General features: G+C 38.7%; 1 long non-coding RNA gene and 1 other non-coding gene across 2 annotated transcripts; both read left to right on the forward strand.

The window, feature by feature from the left end:
- The first annotated feature begins 4,586 nt into the window (after nucleotides 1-4,586).
- LOC114382862 lies at nucleotides 4,587-4,693 on the forward strand. Its single transcript, XR_003660321.1, has one exon. It is a non-coding gene; the product is annotated as a small nucleolar RNA R71 (small nucleolar RNA).
- Nucleotides 4,694-14,045: 9,352 nt separating this feature from the next.
- On the forward strand, nucleotides 14,046-15,965 carry LOC114382209. Its single transcript, XR_003660213.1, has 2 exons — nucleotides 14,046-14,484; nucleotides 15,714-15,965. It is a non-coding gene; the product is annotated as an uncharacterized LOC114382209 (long non-coding RNA).
- Nucleotides 15,966-16,467: the final 502 nt, after the last annotated feature.

Consider the following 16,467-nt stretch of genomic DNA (forward strand, 5'->3'; position numbering starts at 1 on the left):
GTCCAAGCCCAATTCTGGATTCAAGCCCAAGCACAATTCTAGATTCAAGCCCAATGCTTCATTAATTCCTGAAATTAGATTAAAAACATCAAATTAGCTGAATGGGCCCAAATAATAAAACTACCTCATAAATTTGACAATTAAGACTAATCAGTATTTAAAATGGTGCAAAATGGGTTAAGAAATAGGAGAAAATAATGGCACATCAAAACCCCCCATACTTAGCCTTTTGCACTCCGGGGCAAAATGAAATAAAGAACAAAATCCAAGGATATCGAAGAGAGACATACAAAAACATTTATATATTTCTCAATGAACATCAAGGAATGAAAGGAATGGGTAACATCTAACATGAAGAGATCCAAAGAGTCAAGACATTTGTGAAAATCATCCAAGCAACCCAATCATGGCAAAATAGTTAATCAGCTCAATAATGAAAAATGATTAAGCCTCACAAGATATACGCTCTATCTCTCAAGTGTCTAGGCTACTGTTTACTCTCGAAGCACCCATGAAAACAAACACCACATAGACTTGGCAAAATTCTAAAATTGACAAACGACTTGACAACACATGTATATGAGGATCAAAAGGTCTTTAAAGGTTGTAATGGGGCCAAGGACAAGGTAGGGAAAAAAATATGGAATAAGTAGCTAAATCCCAAAGGAATAGAGGAGCAATGGGGAATAAGTGGAAATTAAGCACAAGTAGTAACCCCAAACCCTCTAATATCAACAAAATCAACCAAGGCTCCCAAATCAAGTTCTCATATCAAGACCTTATTTATTCAACTTCACTTCTTTTCTTCTTCTTCTTCTTCTTTTTTTGAATAGTACGAAATTGCAGAATTTGCAGCAACTGAATTTTTTTTATTTTTCATTTTTTTGATTTTTTTTTATTGAACAGTACGAAATTGAAGATTAAAGAAAGAACTAGGCAATATATATATACATCAAGCATGGCCAAAATAAAACATTAAGCATGGCCAAAAATCATATCTTCCAATGAAACATACCCCCCCACACTTATTCCCAGCTTATTCCCAAAACAATTCCAAAGCTCCAAAATTCCTTAAGGGTAAGGTGATATCATGGTTTTTCACTTAAGGCTTGTAATGAGCTTCAAAACAAAGAAAGGGGAAAATAGGCTCAAAGGGGCTATCAAAGGAATTAATTCAAGGTAAGTCCATTTGGCTAGAAGCTTATAAGAACGAAATTGCCTAAATCATTTCCAAATATGCATGTGAATTACGAAGCATCAACAAGAATCAAGCCAAGGCTATTGTGCAAGCAATCAATGGGGCAAAACACACCAAAAGATTATGATGACGGATGGCTCGAATTCTCACAAAGGTAAACTTATCACTTTCAAATTGAGCTTTCAAAACTATCATGACATGTAAAGGAAAAACAAGGATTTCAAATCACACAATGTCAAGAGACTTTTATTTTCAGAACAATTAACCATTTCTTGAACATATCCTATAATTCAAAGAAAAACATGCAAATTTGTACATGCAAACAAAATTGACCAAAATTAAACTAGAACCCAACAAAACTAACAAAATTAAACTAATTTAACACAACTAACAAAACCAAAACCAAAGAACACACTCCCCCCCATACTTAAACAACCATTGTCCTCAATGTGGCATAATTAAAAGATTAAAAGCAATTAAACCATCAAATAGAATCAGACAAATGTAATAAAAGTAAAGAAGGAGATAAGAAAAGAAAAACTCCCTAAGTCATGGTGGAAAATTATACTGAAGTAAAGAGATCTTTTGAGCAAGGACAACCCCCAATGTGTAATTGGATGCGTCGCACATTAGCTCAAAAGGGGCTGTCCAATCAGGTGCCTGAATGTTAGGGGTGGTAGTTAGTGCTCTTTTGAGGCAATGAAAAGCCTCTTTGCATTTGTCATCAAAATCAAACTCCACCTCCTTTTGCAGCAGATTGGATAGTGGAAGGGCCACCTTGCTAAAATCCTTGATAAAGCGCCTATAAAATCTTGCATGACCAAGAAAAGAACGAACCTCTCGCACGCAAGAGGGGAAAGGCAATTGTGAAATAACAGAAATTTTTGCAGGATCTACTTCAATGCCCTTATTGGAAATAATGTGGCCTAAAACTATACATTGCTCAACCATAAAATGACATTTTTCAAAATTTAGAACAAGGTTAGTTTCAGTGCATCTATTCAAAACCTTTTCCAGACTATCCAAACAATCATCAAAAGAGGATCCATATACAGTGAAATCATCCATAAACACCTCTATGCAATTTTCTAAAAAATCACTAAAAATACTAATCATGCACCGCTGGAAGGTACCAGGGGCATTGCACAAGCCGAAAGGCATCCTCCTATAGGCAAAGATGCCGAAGGGGAAGGTGAATGTGGTCTTTTCCTGATCCTCAAGAGCAATAGTGATTTGCATATAACCAGAAAAACCATCAAGGAAACAGTAGTGAGATTTACCTGCCAGGCGTTCAAGCATCTGGTCAATGAATGATAGTGGAAAATGGTCCTTTTAGGTAACCTGGTTCAGCCTCCTATAGTCGATGCATACTCTCCTATAGTGGTAGAAAGAGATGGTTTCTCAACCTGTACCTCATAAAGAAAGTCAGAGGTATGTGTACTTACTGAAACATGGTTAGTTCTATCTGACTCTATAAAATCAATCTCAAGAGGTAAAACATCAGCAGACATGTAATCAATATCAAATTCAGATTCACTCTCAGCATCAAATTCAAACATATGATCAAGTACAAATTCAAATTCAATGCTTGAAGAGTGGCAGGCATGCAGATTAGAATGAAGATCAATCATGTATTCATCAACAATATGGTCAATTATTTCAACACGAAATACAGAAAGATCTTCAGATGGGTGTTTCATAGCATCAAGAATATTAAAATGAACAGTTATATCACCAAACTCCATAGATAGTGTGCCTGCATATACATCTATCTTAGTTCTAGCAGTTTTCATAAATGGTCTGCCTAGAATTATGGGAACTGATCCTTTAGAAAATCCCTCATCCATATTTAAAATATAAAAATCAACAGGGAAAATCAGCTCACCAACTCTAACTAAGACATCCTCTATGAAACCAACAGGATAGGCAACACTTCTATTAGCTAAATGAATTACCACATCAGTTGACTGCAAAGGACCTAGAGATAGAGAATTAAAAATTAGACAAAGACATAATACTAACAGAAGCTCCTAAATCTAGCATGGCATTGTCAAACTTACTGTTCCCTATAATACAAGGTATGATGAATGTACCTGGATCTTTACATTTTTCAGGGATTTGGGGAACAGATTTACCAATCAATGCGGAGACATTTCTGCCCATACTAATTCTTTCACTTCCTTTAAGCTTCCACTTATTAGTGCACAACTCCTTCAAGAATTTAGCATATCTTGGAATTTGCTTTATTGCATCCAGCAGAGGTATGTTTACCTCTACTTTTCTAAATGTTTCCAAGATCTCCTTCTCTGCCTCTTCCATTTTTTTGTTGGAAATTACTCTTGGAGGGAATGGAAGAGGGATATGCTGCTTCTCTTTAGATTCACCTGCATAGAAATTGTTAGGTAACTTACTCTTTAAATTTTTGTCATCATCTTTTTCTGGAGTAGAGTGAGGTTGGGCAGGTTCATTTGCGGATGAGGAAGATGCTACTGGTTGAGTTCCTTGACACTGCTTTCCTGACCTCAATGTAATGGCACTCACATTTTTGGGATTTTGGACAGATTGAGAAGGTAATCTATCAGAATTCTGGGACTGTTGTTGATTTAACTGTGTAGCCAACTATCCCATCTGATTAGTTAAGCTCTGAATGGAGGCTCTGGTCTCTTGTTGAAACTGCATGTTTTGCATAGTCATTTGCCTCACAAGTTCTTCAAGGGAAGGTTGTAGAGGGGCCTCAACTGTTTGTTGTTTCTGGGGCTGTTGCTGTTGTTGTTGTTGTTGGATTGGTGGAGGAACGTATGGTCTGCTTGGGCCAACAGCATTTTGAAAATAAGGCTGTTGTTATTGCTGTTGTTGTGAAGGATTCGACAATCTAAGGTTGGGATGATTCCTCCATCCGGGATTGTACCTTTTGCTGGAGAGGTCATAGTTATTCTATTGTGGCTGATTTTGCTGCTGAGGTTGAGGAGGTTTGTTGTAGATGTTTGCAGCATAAGCTTCAGGCTGTTCAATTGCTTTAGATTGTTGCACAGAAGGGCAAAGGTTTGTGTGGTGGTCGGCAGAGGAGCATAAACCACAGAGTCTGGCGACAGGTGCAAATTTCTGATTCATGACCAGTAGGGTTACCAGGTTAACCAAGGCATCTAGTTTACCTTCAAGCTTCTTAGTCTCACCTGATGAATTCGTGGCTACTTCATGCACTCCTCTAATGACAATAGCATCACTTCTGGCACTAAATTGTTGGGAGTTTGAAGCCATATTCTCAATTAAATTTCTGGCTTCAATAAGGGTCATGTCTCCAAGGGCTCCACCACTGGCAGCATCTATCATACTTCTCTCCATGTTGCTGAGTCCTTCATAAAAATATTGGAGAAGAAGCTGCTCTAAAATCTGGTGGTGAGGGCAACTGGCACATAATTTTTTAAATCTCTCCCAGTATTCATATAGGCTCTCTCCACTGAGTTGTCTAATACCTGAAATATCCTTTCTGATGGTTGTGGTCTTGGAAGTAGGGAAATTTTTTTCTAAGAATACTCTCTTGAGGTCATCCCAGCTCGTGATGGACCTTGGAGCAAGGTAATATAGCCAGTCCTTTGCCACTCCCTCTAAAGAATGAGGAAAGGCTTTCAGAAATATGTGATCCTCCTGGACATCTGGAGGTTTCATGGTGGAGCAGACAATATGGAATTCTTTCAGATGCTTGTGCGGGTCTTCACCTGCAAGGCCATGAAACTTTGGAAGCAAATGGATCTTTCCAGTTTTAAGAACATATTGGACATCCTCATCAGGGTATTGGATGCACAAGCTTTCGTAGGTGAAATCAGGTGCAGCCATTTCCCTTAGAGTCCTCTCACGGGGTGGAGGTTGTGCCATATTCTCAGAATGTACAAAATTATAATGCTCAAAATCACCAATATCAGAATGCTCAAGATGCTCAAAAGGTACTAAATGATGTCTAACTAATCTATGAAATGTCCTATCTATCTCAGGATCAAAGGGTTGTAAGTCAGATGGATTTCCTTTAGTCATACACTAAATTCAGCATGCACAACTAGTTGCCTTCTTATGCAAGTAACAGTGTAGGTTTGAACTACAGCTACCATTAAATGATATCCAAATGACTTGAAATTTTGTAAGCAACCTTATAAAATGATGAGAAGATAGCACAAAAAAATTCAAATGAAAATTCGAAGTCTAACTATGTAAGCTAAAAATGATAAGTTAAGAAAAATAAGAGAATAATACTTGAAAAATAAAAAACTTTTGACAGAATCACTTTTTTTGGACGATGGAGTAGGAAATATTTTCTACCCCAATTACATATATAATAATTGTGATTCTGATAACCGAAGCAAAAGTTATGGCCGTTTGAAGTTTTGACAAAAATCAAATTTGTTACTTTTTTGGAACTTTCAAATCTGACCAAACTAAAGGCTCTAGCTATTTTTCCCACAAAATATAGATTAAAAGAAGTTACCACAAAAAAATTCAGCCAAAAATAACAACTCTAGCTACTAAAACAAAAAATTCCAAATAATTCAGCAAGGGTGGTCGCTAAAATCCGTCGCTACATGATTTCCACTACTACTTTGTTTTGCCGCAAGCAAAAGTGGTCGCTAAATCCGTCGCAAAATACTATTCACAGCAAAACACCCAAAACTGAAACAGGGGAAGCGCTTAACAGAAAAACTAAAACAGAACACACACTAAACAAAATACCAAGACACTAAACAACACTAACTAACACACACACACTAACACAACACTAACAATCAAACATAAAACATGAAAGAATTAAACACTAATACGAAACTAGCTATTATGAACCTTTGGACACTGTTCCCCGACAACGACGCCAAATTTGATCGAGGCCGTACCCGAATCAAATAAATATTGAAATGTAGTAACTAGGAAGTGATCCTAGGTCGTTTCCCAATGAACAATGATACACCAAATGTTCATAACAGATAGTAGGAAATAGTAACATTTTGGGGGGGGGGGGGTTGTTTGCTTTTGTAAATTAAACAGCGAGTAAAATTGAATTAGAAATTATCAGAATTAAAATACGTTGCTTTCCCTTGATTCACAAGCAAGTCTCTTATCCTAGGTTGCGAGAATTTATCCTTTATCAGTTCAACACCACTTAATCCAACCCTAAATTAAATTACTAAGCGAAATTTAACATAAAGCATTCATTATGTGATTAAGCATCACACACACCAATTACTCATAAACGATCATTAAGCATGAACGTAAATTAAGCGCAGAGACAATTAATCAACCACTAAGCTTGCATGAATTAGTAGCAACAAATTCAGAGTAATTAGTAAAGAGGAAAAACTGAACAGAATTTAACAGTAATAATAGAACCTCAAAGAGAATTGTGCTTGATCCTCAAGAGAAAACAACGCTGCGGACTTAGCCTTTCATTAATCAAATAGAGAATGAAATTTTATTGATAAACTAAAAGTCTAAACTGGAATTGTAAAAAATGAAAAATAGAAGAGAGAGAGAGAGAGAGCTAAACTAGAACCTTGGTGCTATTATATAGTTTTTCAGCCCCAAAGCTTACAAATCTATTTTAAATCCAAGCCCATAAGTAAAGTCAAATCAAATCTAGATAAGATAAGATCTAGATGAAATAATATCAAGATGAGATCAAATCTAAATAATATCTAGATAAGACAAGATAAGAAAAGATCTAATTTTGTAGAATAAATTAGTCTGCCCTCTTCAAGTCCAAGCCCAATTCTGGATTCAAGCCCAAGCCCAATTCTAGATTCAAGCCCAATGCTTCATTAATTTCTGATATTAGATTAAAAACATCAAATTAGCTGAATGGGCCCAAATAATAAAACTGCCTCATAAATTTGACAATTAAGACTAATCAGTATTTAAAATGGTGCAAAAAGGGTTAAGAAATAGGAGAAAATAAACGCACATCAGCGGATCATGCGCACCAGCATGACCCCTCTCACACAGATATGGATGACGTTGCTGCTTAGCAACATCCTACCCAGTGACCATAACTCAGACCTTCCCCTGCCAAAGTGTCAGTTGGTTTATGCCATCCTGACACAGGTGAGTGTGCATGTGGCTCGACTGATCTCTGATGCTATTTACCAGTTTGTAGGGATTACAACTACGAGACACCCAGTGGACCCGGAGAAGTCCACAAGGCCTTGGGATTTCATGCTCTGATTAGGGGCCTCTGTTAATTCTATGGAGTGCCCGTCACCCCCAGCAAGCTCATCCGGCCTCCTATTAACAGGGCTTTCATCGAGAAGTATTGCATGCCTAGGCAGGCGCAGGGCTAGGCACCACAGCAGCCAGAGAAGGGCCAGTAGCAGGCAGCTGCAAATGCACCGCTGTCATCTCCAGAGTCCACCTCTGCTCACCTACTGAGGTTGAAGTGCTATATATGACATGTGGCTGACTAGCAGGTGGCCAATCATTGGGGATGGGTACAGCTGAACAAGAGTTTTTATCGGCAGAGCTAGGATCCAAGTGCTTATGCGTGGTCTACTCCTGAGTAGTTTGAAGCCGCAGTGGCATGGCCTGGAGATTGGCCCAATTCTCAAACAGGGGCAAGGCTCGCGGGGACCTCCAGAGATGGAGACGGAGCAGAGCAAGATGATGGCATGGCCGATGTGATGGACTTTTTCTTGGGAGGAGGCGGAGTCGTACGGCCGGGGTCCCCAAACTTGTGATTTGTCTTTATTTGACATTACTGCTTTCAGTTTTTTTTGTTATTTCCATTGTGATAAAATTGAACTAGACATTATTGCTTTCAGTTATTTTTGTTATTTCCATTGTGATAAAACTGAACTGGACATTATTGCTTTTAGTTATTTTTGTTATTTCCATTGTGATAGAACTGAACCCGGTATTTGTTTTCAGTTATCTATTATCTCATTATGAGTAATTTTACCGCTTCTACCATATTGTCATATGTATTTTGTGATTGGTTTGTCTGAAACATCAAAAATAGAAGTCTTGTGTATTTTTAATAGAAAATGACCACCAGTTTTCTTTGGAAAATTCACGGGTCAGAACATACAAGGATTTTTGAAAAATATGTCTGTGCACCTAAAGGGTGAACGCAACGAAAGATTTTTCCTAAATCCCTAAAATGGGCTTGGATGTGTGCATAAATTGATAAAGAGCGTTTTTTAGAAACATTGGATTGATTTGAATGGGGAAAAATGAACCCTAACCCTTAGTGTTACATGGCCACAAAACTTTATGCTTGAGTGTCCACATGGGTACGTGCATGATCAATTTTGCATGAATTTCTAATCATCATTATTATATGCGTGTCATGGAAATAATTTGGGACATTCCCTTATTCCGGGACCACTTGCTAAACAAAGATCTTGACATACATCATGTCATGCCTTCCGTAAGCCTTTTTGAGTCAAACCTCAACTCTTCGGCCATAAACCTTGACCTAGGATAGGAATTTCTACCCTTACCCTTGGAAGAAAGAACAGGGGGATCTCCTCAAAAGAAGCTTCTTTTACCCTCAGGTTATAAATGCGCTTCTAAAGAAAAGAAAAGGAAAGAGAAAAGGAAATCAACCTGTCAAGGATTGGAAGAAAGCAAAAAAAAAAATAGAAAAGAAAGAAAGAAAGAATATAGAAAAGTTCTTAGGACAGGACAATATCTGAACAATGTGCAGAATTGTCAAAAAAAAGGAAAAGAAAAAAGAAGCAAACAAAAGTTTGTTTGAAGCCTGAGGGATGCCTGAAGCAGTCACCTCCATAGTTACCAACCAAATCTTCGTGTTCGTGCTCAATCCGCGTCAAACCAAAGAGAAAAGAAAAAAAAACAGACAAGGGAAAGGCCAGAACACCCAAAAGCCCAAATTTCCCACCAAAACTCAACTTCCTAAAAAGTCCCATTGATCCATGATTTCACATGTTTTCTCTAATTTGATAGGAAATGATTGGCAAAGTCAAGTCATGACATATCTATGGTTCGGAATTAGGATGAAACACTTGCCTATGTGAGATTTATACACTTTGAGCGGTTTTCCCCTATTTCAATTGGACCTAGTGTTTCTTCTAAATGCTCGTTTAGAAACGAAATGCTAATATCCTAAATCTCATTTATGGTTATGGAAAATTCTATCAACATGCTTTCTTTCCCTAGTAGTCACATTGTTTTTTCTTCAAAAATATATGTTGCTCTGACCGATCTGGAGGTTTTGTTTCTTTGCTAAGTGTGGTCGTGTTTTAGTGAAAGTTATGAGATTATTCTTAGTCTCGCTTCGTCAACCAGAGGCAAGCGAGCTCGTTTACATGCAGAGACAAATATGGTCATCTCCTCCTTTTGTCGAAGACTCAATGTCTTTCGATCGAGACTATTCTCAGTCTCCCTTCGTCAACCAGAGGCAAGCGAGCCCGTTGACATGCAGAGACAAATATGGTCATCTGCTCCTTTCATCGAAGACTCAAAGTCTTTCGACCGAGACTATTCTCAGTTTCCCTTCGTCAACCAGAGGCAAGTGAGCCCGTTGACACGCAAAGACAAATATGGCCATCTGCTCCATTCATCGAAGACTCAAAGTCTTTTGACCGAGACTATTCTCAGTCTCCCTTCGTCAACCAGAGGCAAGCGAGCCCATTGACATGTAGAGACAAATATGGTCATCTTCTCCTTTCGTCGAAGACTCAATGTCTTTCGACCAAGGCTATTCTTAGTTTCCCTTCATCAACCAGAGGCAAGCGAGCCCGTTGACACGTAGAGAAAAATATGGTCATTTGCTCCTTTCAATGAAGACTCAAAGTCTTTCGACCGAGACTATTCTCAGTCTCCCTTCGTCAACCAGAGGCAAGCGAGCCCGTTGACATGCAGAGACAAATATGGTCATCTGCTCCTTTCATCGAAGACTCAAAGTCTTTCGACCGAGACTATTCTCAGTCTCCCTTCGTCAACCAGAGGCAAGTGAGCCCGTTGACATGCAAAGACAAATATGGCCATCTTCTCCTTTCATCCAAGACTCAAAGTCTTTTGACCGAGACTATTCTCAGTCTCCCTTCGTCAACCAGAGGCAAGCGAGCCCATTGACACGTAGAGACAAATATGGTCATCTTCTCCTTTCGTCGAAGACTCAATGTCTTTTGACCAAGACTATTCTTAGTTTCCCTTCGTCAACCAGAGGCAAGCAAGCCCGTTGACACATAGAGAAAAATATGGTCATTTGCTCCTTTCATTGAAGACTCAAAGTCTTTCGACCGAGACTATTCTCAGTCTCCCTTCGTCAACCAGAGGCAAGCGAGCTCGTTGACAAGCAGAGACAAATATGGTCATCTACTCCTTTCTTCGAAGACTCAAAGTCTTTCGACCGAGACTATTCTCAGTCTCCCTTCATCAACCAGAGGCAAGCGAGCCCATTGACACGTAGAGACAAATATGGTCATCTACTCCCTTTGTCGAAGACTCAACGTCTTTCGGCTAAAACTGTTAAAATCTCCCCTTCTTCATCTAGAGACAATCGAGTCCGATGACATGCGGAGACCAACATGGTCACCTGCTTTTCGAGACTATTTTTAGTCTCCTTTACCATCCAGAGACAAGCAAGTCTGATGGTATGCAGAGACAATGATGGTCATCCATTTTTTCATTATTTTTGAGACTATTGAAGTCTCCTTTACCATCCAGAGACAATTGAGTCTGATGGCATGTGAAGACCATCATGGTCATTCGCTTTTATTTGTTTGCAAGACTATTGCAGTCCCTCTTTGTCATCCAGAGACGGTCAAGTCCGATGGCATGTGAAGATCATCATGGTCATTCGCTTTTCTTTACTTTCAAGACTATTGTAGTCTCTATTTGCTATCTAGAGACAATCAAGTTCGATGGCATTCGGAGATCTTCATGGTCGTCCACTTTCATAACTTTCAAGGCCGCAAGGTTTTTGATGAGATACCTAATGCTTCCTATGCTCTTTCTTTTGACAGGTTTCGCTGATTGAGCTAGTGATCAATTGGGTGGAGGGATCGCTCGAATGAAATTAGTGTCTTATCTTTACTTCCATTTTATCTCCAATAAAAGATAAGTAGAGAGGGGCAATTGTCATACCCTAATTTCATCCGAGGGTGATTGTTTGTCAACATGTTGATTTTTGCCAGCCGAGTTGAGCTACTTAGCACCAATTGTCATGCAATCAATAGGGTTTTGTGACATTTAAAAAGGAAATGAGCAAAATACTTAAAATGGGGGCAAAATGGTCAATTTAGAGGCATTCTTCAGCCCCGGGGCCCACCTGGGCCAATTAAATAACCTAGAGGAGAAGCAACCAGCTCGCCTGGGTGAGTTGTGTTGCAACCTCCTCCCCCTATTTTGCTATAAATAGGCATGGAAGGCTATAGGGAAGGGGTTCAACACCCTTAGTGAGCAAATTCCACTGAAATTGGTGAGAAGAAGGAGAAGAAAGAAGAAAAAATCGAGGCCGAGGCACTTCCGTGACGTTTTCGTGACCAATTCCGTGAAAGTTCTTCATTGTTCTTCATCCATTCTTCATCGTTCATCGTTCTTCAACAAGATAGTTTTTGATTTTGAAGCTTTGAATTCATTCTATGCACCCTTAGGGGGCCATTCTTGCTTTGTATGTCTTCATCTTCATTCTTCTACCGTCGATATTCTTTTTCTTTGTTTTAAATGAGTTTCGACCGATCTTTAAGTCGTAATCTCACTTAATCAATGTTAAAATGAATTTCAATCGATCATTTATGTTGTAACCTCGGTTGATCATCAAAAAGGTAAGTTTCAACCGGTCATTTACTTTGAAGGTTCTCTTTTAATGAGTTGAGAAATAACCAAGTGAAACCAAAGTTAAAATCAACTCACAAATCAATCTTTGTCCACAAGAAAATCACCTGAAACCGTTCTAAGGTCCAATACCTTAACGGTCCCTTTTTACTTTTATCATTTAAAACGAACCGTTTAAAAGTCTAAAATCAAAACCCCGCATAACTTTCTTGCTTTTGAAAGAACTACGTAGGTATGAGTTCCTCATCGCAATTGAGGATACGTAGGAGCAAAAGCCCTGCTTTTGTCGACCCCCAAAAGATAAAAAAAACATAAAGAAAAATGAAATAAACTTGAAGACATGATTTTGCACCTTTGATTAAAGGTTTTCGTCCATTGGGACGGACGCGTGGGGTGTTAATACCTTCTCCGTGCGTAAACAACTCCCAAACCTTTTATTTTTAATGTTCGTAGACCGCTTTTTGGTTTTTTCTAACGTTTTTCTCAAATAAATGTTGGTGGCGACTCCGGGTGTTTCCCTTCCTTGGAAGACACACCGTGAGCCTCATGTCGCCCTCCCACCGAAGGGTAGGTTGCGACAAACATAAAATCAACACCAAAACATGATTCAAGAGTAGATCTATAAAATTTGAACCATAGAAATGTAAGAACAAGTGTAGATCTAAGATTTAATTGGTTTATTTTTTTGAATCTACTCTAAACAGAACCAAACCACAACACAATGGAGGAGATTCATGGAGAAGAAGATGAAGAACAAGGAATTAAAGTGAATTGTCCGAATAAAAAGATAGAGGAAGCAACAAAACATCACCTAGAGGAAAATGCTCTGATACCACATGATGTAGCTCCATGTAGAGTTTGTAGGCCTTGGATCTTCTTCATCAATGGAGTCCTTTGCTTCTTGAAGATAAATGGCAGCAAAATGGAGATGCCACTTCAAGGAGAAGATGAGAAAAGATAAGTGGACTCATACTTAGCCCATGGGCCTAAAATCTATCATAAGGCTCATGAGAACCTTAGGGCCTTTTCCTGCATCTCTAAACCAATCTTCTTGGATTCTTCTATCCAATTCCCTTGGGGGTAGGATTGTTGTTAGTCGATGAATACAACTAACTTTTACAAATTGTATCTAACTCCTCCCATTTATGGTTATTTTGTAGTGTTGTAATTACTTTTTGTTAAATATAGGTAATAAGTACCTAGTACTCCCATTTTGTGTATTTAATAATCATTTCCTTTCAATTTTAGGTTAATTAGGCAAGTTTGTGAAGTGCTGATTTTTAGCTTCTCGCTAAGCCAATCTTTCGGCTTAACGAGCCATCGCTGAGCACACCACTCTTGCGGATGAGCGTGAGGAAGAATCTAGAAGAAGGATGAGTTGGACACACGCGCTAAGCGAGCGCTCATCCTGCTAAGGCACTGCTTGCATGCATCTTGTAACACCTTTAAATGTTATTAATTATAAATCGATGTTTAATTGTATTTGTTGTGTTATTTGACTATATGATTGACTTGGATGAGTTGAAGTATGCCTTGAATTAGTCATGTGTGAATTTCTTGATGTGGAGTTTTGTTGAGCTAAGTTGAGATTATGAGATTTTAGATTTTTTTGCCTAAACCTAGTTCAGTAAAATTGATATCTCACATTCGTTAACTGTTGGATCGTCTTCAAATTTTGTCTGAAGCCTTCTAAGACATGTTTCCACAGTCTGACCATTGGGTTTTTGAAATTAACAACTTTTGGTCTCTCACAAAGTGCGAATGGCGCGCTAAGCGCAACTCCAACAGAGAGGAAGTTGCGCTGAGCGCCCAGAGGTGTGCTGATCGTGATTTGCAGGTTATAAATACGTCCTCAGTGTGAAAAACACAATTTTTCACTCTCCTCTTCTCCAAAAACGTCACCCAAACCCTAAAACCTCATTTTTCACCGCCCAAGACTACTGGTGACCGCCGTAAGCCACCGTTGCTTGTCGTTGAACACCCACACCAAGAGGAACACTTTAATCAGAGCGGAATCCTCAGAATCCTCCTCAAGGATTCGGTGGAGAAAATTCTTCAATCCTCCATTTCATAGTTTCTCTGAGGTAATCTTGACTTCTAAACCATCCCCTAGTTAGTTTGAGTTACTCTTAGTGTCTCTTATGTGTTGGGTACTGTAATAGGGTTTTTTACAGTTCCTTTGAAAAAAACCCTAGAGAATGAGACATTGTAAAAGTTATCTTTTAAAAACATTGAGGTTATTTTTGTGGCATTCACTGAACCCCGGTCACATTGGTGTGATTGGAATTTCAAAATGACGTTTCCTTTTTGTAAAACCTGAAATACCCCTTAGCCCTTTATGTTTTGACAGGGGTATTTGACCCCAAATGTTGCCTTTGACCTTGTTTTTGAAACCTATGCTAAATTTCCTTCATTTTGGTGTAATAGAGACTTGCGTTGGACCGACAAGCGTGAATGAGTGAGGGACCTCTAAGTGACGCAAAGAGGAACCGACGGAGAGCTCACGATAGGTGAGGGGAGTTTATTATAAATTTATCATTTTTACATCATAGTTAGGGTCAGGGAACCTAGCTATGAGAATATATGCTTGTCCCTGTTGCGTGTTGATTTTCCTTAATAGAAAGCAACATTTTTAACTAATGGGATGTGATATAATTGTTATTGGTGTGCATGTTGGTTTTCAAGAGAAACTATGTTTTTGACGAATGGGATGTGATATATTTATTGTTGATGAATGAAATTATTGTCTTTATTTGACTTGTGTTGTTTGAAGACTTTGGGAGTGTGAATCTTAGGCATGAAAGAAATACGTATATGCGGAATGTGACTTACTGTTGATGTTATTATTGATGATTATGTTAATATGAAATGAGGTTGTTGTTGTTGTTGGTAATGTCATTGAGATGAGATGATGTTATGTTGAGAATGATATTGGAATGGAATGTTGATGATGTTGGAAATGCATTGAGATGTGCATGTTGTGTATGTTCATGGAGGGGTGCATTGAACTTGTTGGATGTCCCTGGTGGGGGAAAATAGAGTGGTTAAAGAGTTTAAACATCTCTGAGGGGATGTTTAGCATCTTTAATTTATCCATGGTCTTTTTACTTTATGGTGCTCATGTTCATACGTTGTGTTATGTATGTTCATGGGGGGTGCATTGACCTTGTCGGATGTCCCTGGTGGGGGAAAATAGAGTGGCTTAGGATCTTTAACTCATCCATGGTCATTTTACTTGATGGTGCCCATGTTTCATGCCTCATATGACACGAAAAATAGTATAAATTGTGGCAGTGTGTACTTTGTACTAGGGGGTGTGTCACCTGGTAGGGAACTCCCTTGTGGCCCAAGCTGATCATCGAGGGGGGGGGGGATTATGTTGCACGATTGGGTGGCCTCGACAAATACTTCATGGTTTCCCTAAGTGAGGTGTCGTGTGGACACGCTTAGGTATTTCCTTGGTTGATGGTATGTACCACATTGCATCGGAGAGTTGAGGTCAGGTGCATGCATCATTCTGAGCAATATTGATTGGATCCATGGATGGATGATGAATAATTGTTGAATGTGGGTGTTGAATAATGAATGTTGTGTAAGCTCATGATGTTTGCCTATGTTTTCTTGCTAATTGTGATTATTAGGATTTAGCTTTGGTTCTTTTTATAATGAACTCACCCTTGCAATTTTGTATCATGTGGTTGATACCTGTGATGATCGTGAACCTTGTTCGTGGGAGCAGAATGACAGTAGTAGGGTGCAGGAAGTGAGATTCTGTTGAGGAGTCGCCAAGTCGACGTGATGACGTTGGGATTATTTTGGGAAAGAGTTATGTTTTGTTGATCAACTCCTCCATAGTTGGTTCCATGATTTTTTTTTGGTTGAATTAACGATGTAAACCCCAGATTTGAACTATATGTATGAACATGTTTAATTTCCATTATGTGAATGATGTGTACTGAGTTACTATACTAATATATATGTATTCAGTTAAGTATTGGTGCGCTGTTTGGTGAATGTATATCGAGGAAAGAAGGAAAATTTACTTTCATTTTTTTATAAGCAAATTAACGGAGTTTTCATTTAAAATTTGAAATTTCTCGCGGTTTAGAGTGGTGATATCATAGCGATGAGGTGGGTCGTTACATTAGTGGTATCAGAGCAGGTCAAACCTTTCGGCCAGTGAGTTGTGAGTCTGCTACGTTTTTCTGTTCATGTTCTGGTTTCCTTGTTGAATGCTTGATGTCTGTTGTTTGCAATTGGATCTTATTCGCTTTGTCGTCTTTCCATGTGTTGTAGTAATTTAATTGTTGTAGTCATAGCATGTTTGGTTTCCTGATGTCTGCTATACCATGAGTTTCAATGTCGTGTCATGAGTTATCAGACTAGCCATCTGTATAATTTGTGAAGTGTAATGGGATGATATGGCAAGCAATCAGGAAATACAAATGATAGAAAATGAGTGTTAATGTCTCGAGGAATCAACTCTGAAAAGT

This window comes from Glycine soja, chromosome 13, assembly GCF_004193775.1.
Source record: "Glycine soja cultivar W05 chromosome 13, ASM419377v2, whole genome shotgun sequence".
NCBI lineage: Eukaryota > Viridiplantae > Streptophyta > Magnoliopsida > Fabales > Fabaceae > Glycine > Glycine soja.